The sequence below is a fragment of the Lolium perenne genome, chromosome 6 (assembly GCF_019359855.2).
Source record: "Lolium perenne isolate Kyuss_39 chromosome 6, Kyuss_2.0, whole genome shotgun sequence".
Taxonomy (NCBI): Eukaryota; Viridiplantae; Streptophyta; class Magnoliopsida; order Poales; family Poaceae; genus Lolium; species Lolium perenne.
The window spans coordinates 221,828,462-221,840,103 of NC_067249.2; the positions used below are offsets into that span (position 1 = coordinate 221,828,462).

Sequence of the window (11,642 nt, forward strand, 5' to 3'; positions counted from 1 at the left end):
TAAATTATCTTGGTCAAACCTAGGATTTCATGAAGATACAAATGGGTGGGCACAATATTCAAAAAAATTAGAAAAATGAAAAACCAAATCACATTGTCTTCTTATGTCATATCGTAAGCATTCATGTTGATAAACAAGGTCTAGACATATATATTCAAACCAGAAAAATCATGTATATATCTACCCCTAAAACCCTAATTAAACTCAGCCAATCATGAAGAGAAGTGGTTTTGGGTTTCAAACATGGAAATTTCAAGAACCTCCCAATAGCTTCATTTTAGAGTGACTAAGAAGGATCCAGGCTTACTTATTCGTTTTCACGTGTTAAAGTTGTCTAAATCTTGGTCAAACCTAGGATTTGACCAAGATATGATTCAAATGCGCAGAAAATTAAAAAAATTTAGAAAAATGAAAAACCAAAGTACATAGTCTTCTTATGTCATAGTAATCATATTCCAGTTGATAAACAAGGTTTGGACATATTCAAACCATACAAATCATATATCTATACCCCCTAACCCTAAACTTTGTCTTATGAAGTCAAGCATGAAGAGAAGTGGTTTTGGGTTTCAAACTTGGAAATTTCAAAAAGCTCCCAAAAACTTCAATTTAGAGTGACTAAGAAGGTTACATGCTTCCCTTTTCATTTTCATGTTTTAAACTTGTTTAAATTATCTGTGTCAAACCTAGGATTTCATGAAGATACAAATGGGTGGGCACAATATTCCTAAAAATCAGAAAAATGAAAAACCAAATCACATAGTCTTCTTATGTCATATCGTAAGCATTCAAGTTGATAAACAGGGTCTAGATATATCCAAACCAGACAAATCATGTATCTATATATACCCCCCTAACCCTATAGTTTGAGGCCATTTGGATGAGGCCGAAAAAATTCTTGGATTAGAATCGTGTTGTTCGAACCCCGTAGTTGGATTTTTTTTGAACCTTGATCTGTAGTAGAGGGCAAAACCCTAGTTTAACCTATTTAATTATAGATACGTATATCGATTTTTCTACCTAGGATTTGACCAAGATTTATGGGCATAAAATTCAAAAAAATCAGAAAAATGAAAAACCAAAGCACATAGTCTTCTTATGTCATATAATTAGCATTAAAGTTGTTAAACAAGGTCTAGACATATTCAAACTAGACAAACCACATGTATCTACACCCCCTGACCCCTAAACTCTATCTTATGAAGTCAGGCATGAAGAGAAGTGGCTTTGGGTTTCAAACATGGAATTTTCAAAACCCTCCCAAAAACTTCATTTTAGAGTGACTAAGAAGTATACATGCTTCCCTTTTCATATTCATGTTTTAAACTTGTTTAAATTATCTTGGTCAGACCTAGGATTTGACAAGATTCAAATGGGCATCAAAATTCAAAAAAATCAGAAAAATGAAAAACAAAAGCAAATAGTTTTCTTATGTCATATAGTAAGCATTCAAGTTGATAAACAAGGTCTAGACATATTCAAACCAGAAAAATCATGTATATATCTACCCCTAACCCTAAACTAATCTGTCGATCTTATGAAGTCAATCATGAAGAGAAGTGGTTTTGGGTTTCAAACATGGAAATTTCAAGAACCTCCCAAAAGCTTCATTTTAGAGTGACTAAGAAGGATCCAGGCTTACTTATTCGTTTTCACGTGTTAAACTTGTCTAAATCTTGGTCAAATTTAGGATTTTACCAAGATTCAAATGCGCAGAAAATTAAAAAAATCAGAAAAATGAAAAACCAAAGTACATAGTCTTCTTATGTCATATAGTAAGCATATTCAAGTTGATAAACAAGGTCTAGACATATTCAAAGTTTCAAACTAGACAAACCATGTATCTACCCCTAACCCCTAAACTCGATCTTATGAAGTAAAGCATGAAGAGAAGTGGTTTTGGGTTTCAGACATGGAAATTTCAAAAACCTCCCAAAAACTTCATTTTAGAGTGACTAAGAAGGATACATGCTTCCCTTTTCATTTCCATGTTTTAAACTTGTTTAAATTATCTTGGTCAAACCTAGGATTTGACAAGATTCAAATGGGCATCAAAATTCAAAAAAAAATCAGAAAAATGAAAAACCAAAGCAAATAGTTTTCTTATGTCATATAGTAAGAATTAAAGTTGATAAACAAGGTATAGACATATTCAAACCAAACAAATCATGTATATATCTACCCCTAACCCTAAACTCTGTCTTATGAAGTCAAGCATGGAAATTTCAAGAACATCCCAAAAGCTTCATTTTAGAGTGACTAAGAAGGATCCATGCTTACCTTTTCATATATTTTAAACTTGTTTAAATCTTTGTCAAACCTAGGATTTGACCAAAAGATTCAAATGGGCATAAAATTCAAAAAAATCAGAAAAATGAAAAACACTACGAACAGTGAACAATACTGTTTCGCGTCCCTACAGTACACCATGGACAGTGTTGCGAGTGACCTGGTGACATGCGGCTTAAATCTAAATTTAAATATTGCAAAAAAATCATGTCCCAACCTATAGCCCTCTCGATTTATAGGCCCCTGCCGCCTCTCCCCATTCACTTCACTTCTCGCTACCTCACTCCTCTCGATTTATAGGCCCCTGCCGCCTCTCCCCATTCATCTTCAAAATCCTATAGCCCCAACCTGTACAGTGCTCGTCGGCGGCTGTACCATCCACAACCTCTGTATTAGCGCCTCCCTGCACCCCCATCTTCCGGCGATGAATCCCACGAGTGGACAAGGGGGCCTGTTAGGTGTGCGGCCCACCGTCGTAATCCCCCAGCAGCAACTACAGGACCTCGCCGCCAACTCGCACGCCCCCCTACAGCTGCTGCAGCAGGCGCATGGCGGCCTCGCCGTTGAGTCTGATGTGCCCACCAAGCGGCAGCGGATCAACGACCTCTCCGTGGGCTCAGACGTGACAGTCCTGCTGCAGCTGCAAGACAACCTCGCCGTCGCCGGGGAGTCGGTCCTCTCCAAGGAGGAGAGCTTCGAGGTCAGTGGTTAATGTAGTTTAATCATTGGTTTAAAACTAGTTAGCCCCCTACTGAGTATTATTCGGTGGGGATTTGATGCAAAATACTTCATTCACCATGTTTTGGCGTGAGTATTTGCGGCAGATCAGGACAACCTGAGAGATAGCCTGTCCTAGGGCATTATTACTCGTAGTTTTTTTTTGAGGGGTTCCTCGGGCCTTATTAGTGAAGCGTCCAATTTCTATTCACGTAATCCATGCCAGCAGGCCTCAGGACTTGTAATTTTGCATTGGAATCAATCCCTCAGCCTGATCCATGCTAGAATGGGGTGGATGCCTGGAAGGAGAAGCAGCAATCGGAGCACGTATGTGGAACGACCAGAAACGCGAGAGCATAGAGGTGTTGCGGTTCCACGTCCACCCGACGTGCGCGGAAGTGTTTCCTGAGGATCCCCGCGACTCTGATCCTGTCCAATACTCTTCTGCCAAACAGATAAAATGTGTTCTTATTAAGAAAGACCCAGATATTACTCACTGAACCATGTGAAAACACGTCAACCAAACAAGGCACAAGGGATTTCTACTGCACTAATACTAGCTGCATTACCACTTTCGAACTTCAATGCAAACTTGAAACTTCACTGCAGTCTTTTTCCCCCTTTCGAACTTGAGATCCAGCCTCTCCATCGATTGATGCATAGGGCAAACTTTATTAGTTCATGTTTCGTTCTTAGTTTGAAACTTTATTACTCCAAGCTCCGGAGTACTCATATTACTACAGTATTGCAATTGAAATTTATACATATTACAATTACTATTGAAGTTAGTCTTGTACAGATTACTATGAGTATTGAAGTTTAAGTCCTGCAAACTTTCGGAGTACTATATTTTTACTATTGAAGTTACACTCTTGCACTTTATTAGTATAATATCATGTGTCACACAGGGTCGCTCTGTGAATCTACCATCTAATGAAGGACGACAACATGAAGCGTCTCTGCAAGTAATCCGGCGGTCGCTCCTGGATGAGTCGCGCGAGTTGATTGACCATGCTTCCAAGCTCCGAGATGTGAACGCACATCTGGTAAACCGTGCTATGAAGCTATGGAATGAGTATGCCGTACTCTTGAATGAGCACTCATCTCTATCAAAGGAGAACTCATCTCTATCGAAGGAGAACCTCTCCATGGTAAATCAGAACGGGTCTCTAACGAAGGAGAACATCTCCATCCTAAAAGAGAACTCATCTCTGAAAAAGGAGAACATCTCCATCCTAAAAGAGAATTCATCTCTGAAAAAGGAGCACACCTACTACAAGTGGCGGAGCATGACAGGAATCAAGTAATCTTCTTCGGGTGTGAAGAAGTTGTACCCATATGTGCATGTAGAGAGGTGGAGACGGTTGCCGATGAGACAAGTGAGTAGATTGAGGAGGGCAGCCACAACCCACAACGTTTGTAGTTACAAATCTTCTATCATAAAAGTAGTAGTATCGAAATTAATATGTATCCCTTAATATATATGTGGTGTTTGACAATATATAGTTTAACATGCAAGGACTCTGCAATGTAATTTGTATCAGTTTGATTGGCTTTCTACCCAAGTGAGCATGTGTCATATTTTTCCAAGGTTTGATTTTTGCATCTTATCATATTTTGTTGAATACCATACTAAAAAATTCCATGTGCATCATTTTGATGCAGAGGCTGGGGGTCTCAACTTCCATTACGAAAAGGATTTGTCAAGACATGAAACATTGGATAAAATCCTTGACTGTACCCTGCAAGTGTGGCACCTAGAAACAATGATTAAAATTCAAAGCTGCATCTCCTACCAATACAAATGGTATATCAGACAATTTTGAAACAAATTGAATCCAACCCGAAATAAATTAAATTATATTTGGAAGAAGATATGTAGAAGTACCCCTGTACAGTAGGACGCTATGTGCAATGCACGACATATTGGCAAAAAATTACCCGCATGTACCAAAGGCATGGGCACCAAGATCTGATGCAAATTTGAATTCGGCCAAAGGAGGGTACTAGCAAAGATTTCGATCGTGTCGACGATCCAGGACATTCTTATGAAGTAAAGGGAATTTGATCATCTTGGTCTTGCAAGTAATGAAATGTGGGGACTCCTAAGATCGACGCCTTCAACACTGATGTTTCTTTTTCATCAGAAGCTAGTGGCTGACAACTTTGATTCCTATTCGGCTGATGCAGATATCCATGAGATCATCAAGAGGATCTTGGAACATGTTGAAGCACGTGTCGACATTCTGCTCTCGTGCTTGAAGGCAGATGATTTTGATAGAGTGATGCAAAAGCCCCCATATGGTCAATAGATTGTTATTATATACAAGGATGTTGTTTCTTGGGTCATCATCTAGATCTTTTGTTTTCTTATGTGTTTGCAGTACTTTATGGAAACTATGTTAGTATTGTCTTATACTGAATTGTTGCTATATCTGGACACCGGATGCTTATGTTCTATGACATTATGGAATGTATGGAAAAAAGATGACACCTTTTTAGCTATTCAGAAAAGGCAAAAAAACAACAACAATTTGTTTTCCACAATAAAATGAAATCTTATTGCACCTTTCCCCAAAATGGTAATGCACATTTTACCTTGGGCATTTTCGTTAAGACCCATGGTTTTTTATATAAAATGGTAGGCCATATTTTGAAGCTAGTTTTTTTTAAACATATCAAAATTCAAGCTTATCATTTTATAGCCACAAGTTCACTTTTTTTTCTTCATTTTTTCCAAAACAGGGTGGGAATCGACTGCATGCCATTCCTTGCAAACATTGGCGAATGTCGGAAATAATCTTAGATAGGGCGAACTCTAAAAGAAGAGGTAAATACCGAAATAGTCCCGAGACATTGTGATGCATGTAATTCTAACGCAATCCCAATAAACCAAAACATATTTTATTATAAGTAGAACCTATATACATACCAATTATGTGATCAATGGCAAAACTTTAGTTCTTTTGAAAATCATTTTGTAATTCGATCGATCAAGAATTTTTTCAATATCTTTTGCTCGATGCACAACTCGGAATTTATGATCTTTGTTGTCGAGCCATTTCAGGAGTCCTTTAAGTCATAGGATAGGAAAAACGTATGTACATCTTGTCTATTTGAATCCTATGGGAATATGAGTTTCTTTGATTGTACCAAAGGGATTTTTCCCTGAGGGATGACCTAATGTTTTGTTCATATAGGATTTGTAGTACAAGATTCATATGGGATATGTTCCCTATGAATATAACCAATAGTGTAGAATAATTCCCGTAGGATCTAAATCCTATAAATCAAAGGAGCCTCAGTTGTTTTCGTCACCACATATAAAATCAGCGCCAACTCAATGAGATGATAAATGTTGTCGGATGAAACATGGCGTTTCTTTCAAATATAAAGAAATATCTGAAGTCTTCAATTCTACGCGTATGATAATGAATAGCTCAAGGTTATTTTACATATACTAAGATCCATGATACATCAATCTTTTTAATGCGGAGAACGAGTCTATATATGTTTTTTGGTACCTAGTCCATGTTTTGTTTTCGAAATCGGCTCCACGCAGTGTTCACTAAAATAGGCGCAACTTTGTCATATGAAGTCCGTTTTAAGTACTCAAATGTTCAGAAAAAAACACATATATATGAATGGATATTCACTAAAAATCAAGGTAGGATGGCTGCCGTACCGCCCATGCTTACAAATGAGACCTTGATGGGGTCGGACAGCGTCCATTTTTTTCGCGCATCCACCAAACCATTTCAACGAAGCGCCAAAACACCGGCGAAAATAGCTCGGGTTGCCGCCTCCAATTTTCAAATGTTCGAATTTCCCATCTTATCCTTTCATCAAAAACGTCCCCAGCGGTTCTTCTCTTATTCGGGCCAAGGCCAATCTCACCCCAGCCATTAAAACATACCACCGGCACAGGGGCCGAATCCCACATCTCTCACGCGTCACCCACCGAATCGGAGCATCTCGCCCGACGATGGCAGTGCACCACCGTCCCACCTCGCCACCACAGCCTCCTGACCAGCCGCTGTAGTGTCCGAGAAGACGTTGTCAAGCAAGCCGGAGCCGCTTCCCCGACGAAGGCGCACACCGCACCATTTGTGCTCCACCGTAGCCGACGCCCACCGCGCCGGATCCTGCTCTGGACGCCGTCCACCTCCGCCGCTGCGTCGGATCTGCTTCCCGACTCCCTGGTCTACCGCACGGTGAAATGGGTAGACCCCGCGCCCAACCGGTCCACCGCGCGAAACCAAAGCGTAAAGCCGTCCACTCCCCATGCGAAGGTTGGTGTTTAGCCGCTTCCGTTATGCATTTCATTTCCGAACATCAGTTTCGTGCGATCTGTTTTAGGGCTTGTTTGGTACTAGAGTTTTACTGGGATTAGCAGGGATAATCCGCTCCAAACTTTAAATCCCCACTTATCCCCAATGCATGTTTGGTGCTAGAGTATGAGCGAGTTTAATCCCCACTTGTCCCTACTTTTCCGCAAAATTTAGTGTATTTTTTCAATCCCCAATACTCTACCCCTACCTAGTGGATTGGGGATGGGGTTTTGTGGGTATTGGGTGAATTCTGCTGTCACCCAATACTCTAGAGTATTATCCCCACTAATCCCCACTAAAACACTGGACAGAGATCAGGTGACATGCAATAGGCATGTCACCTGAGAACAGTGTTGTGACATGCGACCATGTTCTGATCGTTGGACTGAAAATGGAGGGCCAGATCAACATGAACGATGACGCTACTGGGGACAATCCACAAGGTGCATCGCTACAGGGACAAATCTACACTACATCGATACAGTACATCTGCTACAGGGTCATCTACAGTACATCACTACAGTGCTTGATCTTGTCTACTCATTTTCGATCCAACGGCCGAAAGTGCATGTTACGGCACTGTTCATCGGTGACATGCCTATGGTATGACTGTAGTAGAAGTCAAGCCTGCAGAGTGATTAGTCGACATTATTAAACTGCATGTTTATAAATCTTGTAATCATCAATTGGCATGCACAGGGAAATCATTTATTTTTTATCTACGCTTTATTCCTTTTTGAGCTATCATCTACTTGCTACTACTAATTTGCCCTTCTACTGCTCTACTCAAAGTTCCATGATAAATCTCGTTAGCATTTTTTTCTAATGCATGCTAAAGATACTGTAGTAGAGTACAAAGAGGGCTGGAGAGAAAATATAGGCATCACCAGTGAAACAATCAAACACCTCTCCTGTCTCCATCGATAACAATCAATTTTCTTATTCAGAACTTGATCCTACTGAACAAGAGTCTGAGGGAGACCTGAGTAAAGAGGATGCCCTTGTCAAGCACCCTACTCCACCCCCCAAGGTGATTGCTCGCTCTTTTCATTGGCATTATTGTTGCATCTTCAATAACTGTGATGTATCTGTCCAACCCAGCCCAAGTTATAGCATTATCATCTGCTCAGTTAACACATAATAATAACATATGTTTCATCATGTCTTGGCTTGCTGTTCTTATGTTCCATAATCGTATCAAGCATGTATATGATTTTGTTGATTGAAGTACCGTTTATCTCTGGCAGGCATCAGGGACTTCACGTAAGGGCGTTTCAAATACCAACAAGGTGAAGAACATAGTTCAACAGGAAGATCAATATCTGACAGCTCACCTAAAAATAAAAAGGGTTCAAGCTGGTCATGTCAGATCACAAACAAATGCGATGAAACGAGTAAAAACAAGGTCTCGGACTCAGAGTCACTCTAATCTAGTTGAAAATGATGACCAGGCAAAAAAATATTGTAATGCGAAACACCAACATAAAAAGCTTCGACCTAACCCCACATCGGTTGGTCTAAAAGCTGTAGACGGAGCAAATACCAAACCACATGTTCCCCAGCCACCTGTTGCCAATCCAGTTACCCAAGAACAATTCACAGCAGACCCAGTTTCAACAGCAGGTTCTCAACACCTAACTAATCACGATCGCCCGCTGACATTTAGTCCTGCCAGAGACAACTTCTTCCTTAAAGATGATGGTGGGGCCGAATTAGGTACGTGTTCCCTTACATGCTCCGTTACATAAATACCTTGATAGCTTGATGTAATGCTTAAATTTGCAGTTCCACCACGACCAAGAAAACGAAGGGGGCCAACGACTTTGAAATCACTTAAAAATAAGATTGCCCGAATGGGAACAAGATTTCCCATCACATCAGTTATAGCAGGTATCAGAAGGCCACTGGATCCACAAGAATCATCTAATATAGCATCGATCACAGGCGTTTTTGTCAGGACTCAAATTCCTATCTTTCCATCATGGAAACAACACGTAAACACCCCTTCCCATTTTGAAGGTTTACTGCACATGTTACATGTAAGTCATTTTCGTAAACAATACCATGTTGCTCGTTCACATTCCCTCTAGCTTTTTGTTGGCTAGCTATCTAACACATGAACGGTTCCCATTGTTGTAAACAGACATGTCTTGAGTTTGATGATGACATGAAGAATGTAATCACTGTTATCAGGAGCATATTCTCTTCAGCGTTGCGCCAGGAGCGCCATAGGCTAAAGATGAGATACTTTGCTGGGAGGACTCCTAGCGATATTCCAACAACCTCTCCTATACTACGTATGACTGATGATCAATGGTGTGATCTTGTTGAGTATTGGTCTGCTCAAAAGAATTTGGTATGTTCTGTGAAGACAGTGAGACAAGATCACATACTGATTCCTTTTTAAGCATGTGTCTCACAAGTCTTCATTTGTAGTTCATCGCTCGAAGTAACATGCGTGCTCGTAATAATGTACGTTTACAACAGCGTACAGGATCTCGTAGCTTGATTGGACACCTCTACTGTATGGTAAGGAATGTTATCTGTACAACTATATTTAAATTAGTAAATCATTTAGAATTTATAGATGCACAATATACATCGTAAATTGATGTCTCTGTTTTATTTATATTTTTTTTGAAAACTTTCAATTGTCGCATGTCGGCATGTGACGTGGTTGTGAAACTAATTTATATTTTCTCTTGCGAAAATATCAGAAGGCAAGGCAAGCATACTGTGAGAGTACAGACAGAGAGATGAGTCTACTTGAGCAATTCAAGGTGTGCCAGACGAGCAGAAATGGTTTGACTGGACATTTTGCACAGAGTGTTATTGTAAGTATTCTCTACTAATGTCAGTTATGGTTTTCAATTGTATGCAGAAATATCTTGTCATATTTGTCAAGCTTCATGCACTAGCCAACACAACCAAATGTCCGAACTGGTGGAAAGGGCTAGTACAATTCACTTATATACTTCTCAGCAATATCATGCACATTACGAATTCTACACATGGATCCATGCATATTTTTATAGTCCTGCTATTACGTGTTAGCAATAGAAGATATGTCAATATGATGTAACATGCTCTTACTAAAATGTATATGCGGTAATCAGCCATGCCAGTTTGTAGGATTATTAGAGGTAGTTCATACACATGTCTTCACATTATAATCTCTTCTCTTACACATGTGTAACAACTGAAAACTCCTCAGTCTGACATGAAAGTGGAGCTGGCAAAACCAAAGAAAGATGGTATAGAAAAAACCCAGGAAGAATGTCTGAATTCATTTTCCAAGGTACTACAATGTCATGGTATAGCCAACAACACATTTCTGCGTAATGCTGGGTTCACAACTAATTTGTCGAGGTCCAAGTCCAAGTCAAAGCCCAAGCGCAGGTTGAGGTCCAAGTCATTGTCTTTTTATGTTCTCGAGGAACTACTCAAAGAGGAACGAGCAATAGTGGCTGCACAAAGAGTAGTCATCCACCGTATAACTGCAGGATTAGAAGCAAGTCAAGCCCACCTGGGCAACATCCTGAGAAAGTGTGGGAGATGCTGAATACCACAGTGAACACTGACAGTCAAAGGTGTCCCTTGGTTGTGTGAAAGGGTTTGTGATGCTGAACTATTTTGTTGGTGCTTCTATCTGCACTTGTTATGTACCTGGTGGTTGTTTCCTTGGTGATGTGGATTAAATGAAAACTGAATGGATTGGATGCACCAATATTTAATCAAGGTTTAATCTGATTTGTAGTATTTTTTATATTGCGCTGCATGGGAAAAGTATAACTATTAGTTGGCCCATTGGTGACCATTTTCATACATTATTTTAGTTGATGGGTCCTTGTCCTTGTATCCCTGAAAGGAGGCCGTACTACGATAAGCTACCAATTTTTCTAGTACAGTATTTTTTTAGCGCCAGCTAAATTGAAAATATCTGTCAAGCGCTACAATCTCCCGCCAATAAAATCCAAAATATTCGCTACGCGTTTTTAAATTTAAGTTTTTTTAGGAGATAGTACATGGGAACTGATTTTGGTTGTGATTATGACTTGATGTGACCGTATAGTAGTGTCATGCGCATGCGGGAGTGGTGTTTTGAAACATAGGAGCATATGCTCCCTCCATTTTGAAATGCATCTTACACATATTTTGAATTTAAAAAAAAATGAAACAAAAAATTCGCATGTACATCTTCTCGTGCTACGCCCTTACAAAGTTGCGACTTGTCATGTGACGTGTGTAAAAAGATAAAATACAGTACTAAAAATAATGCTTTTCACAAGATAAGTTTTCTCTTTT

The 11,642-nt window shown here is 39.7% G+C and overlaps 1 long non-coding RNA gene across 1 annotated transcript; it reads left to right on the forward strand.

Moving 5' to 3' along the window:
- Positions 1-9,746: 9,746 nt before the first annotated feature.
- On the forward strand, positions 9,747-11,124 carry LOC139832145 (uncharacterized). The gene is made up of 3 exons (XR_011746800.1): positions 9,747-9,866; positions 10,055-10,171; positions 10,552-11,124. It is a non-coding gene; the product is annotated as an uncharacterized lncRNA (long non-coding RNA).
- Positions 11,125-11,642: the final 518 nt, after the last annotated feature.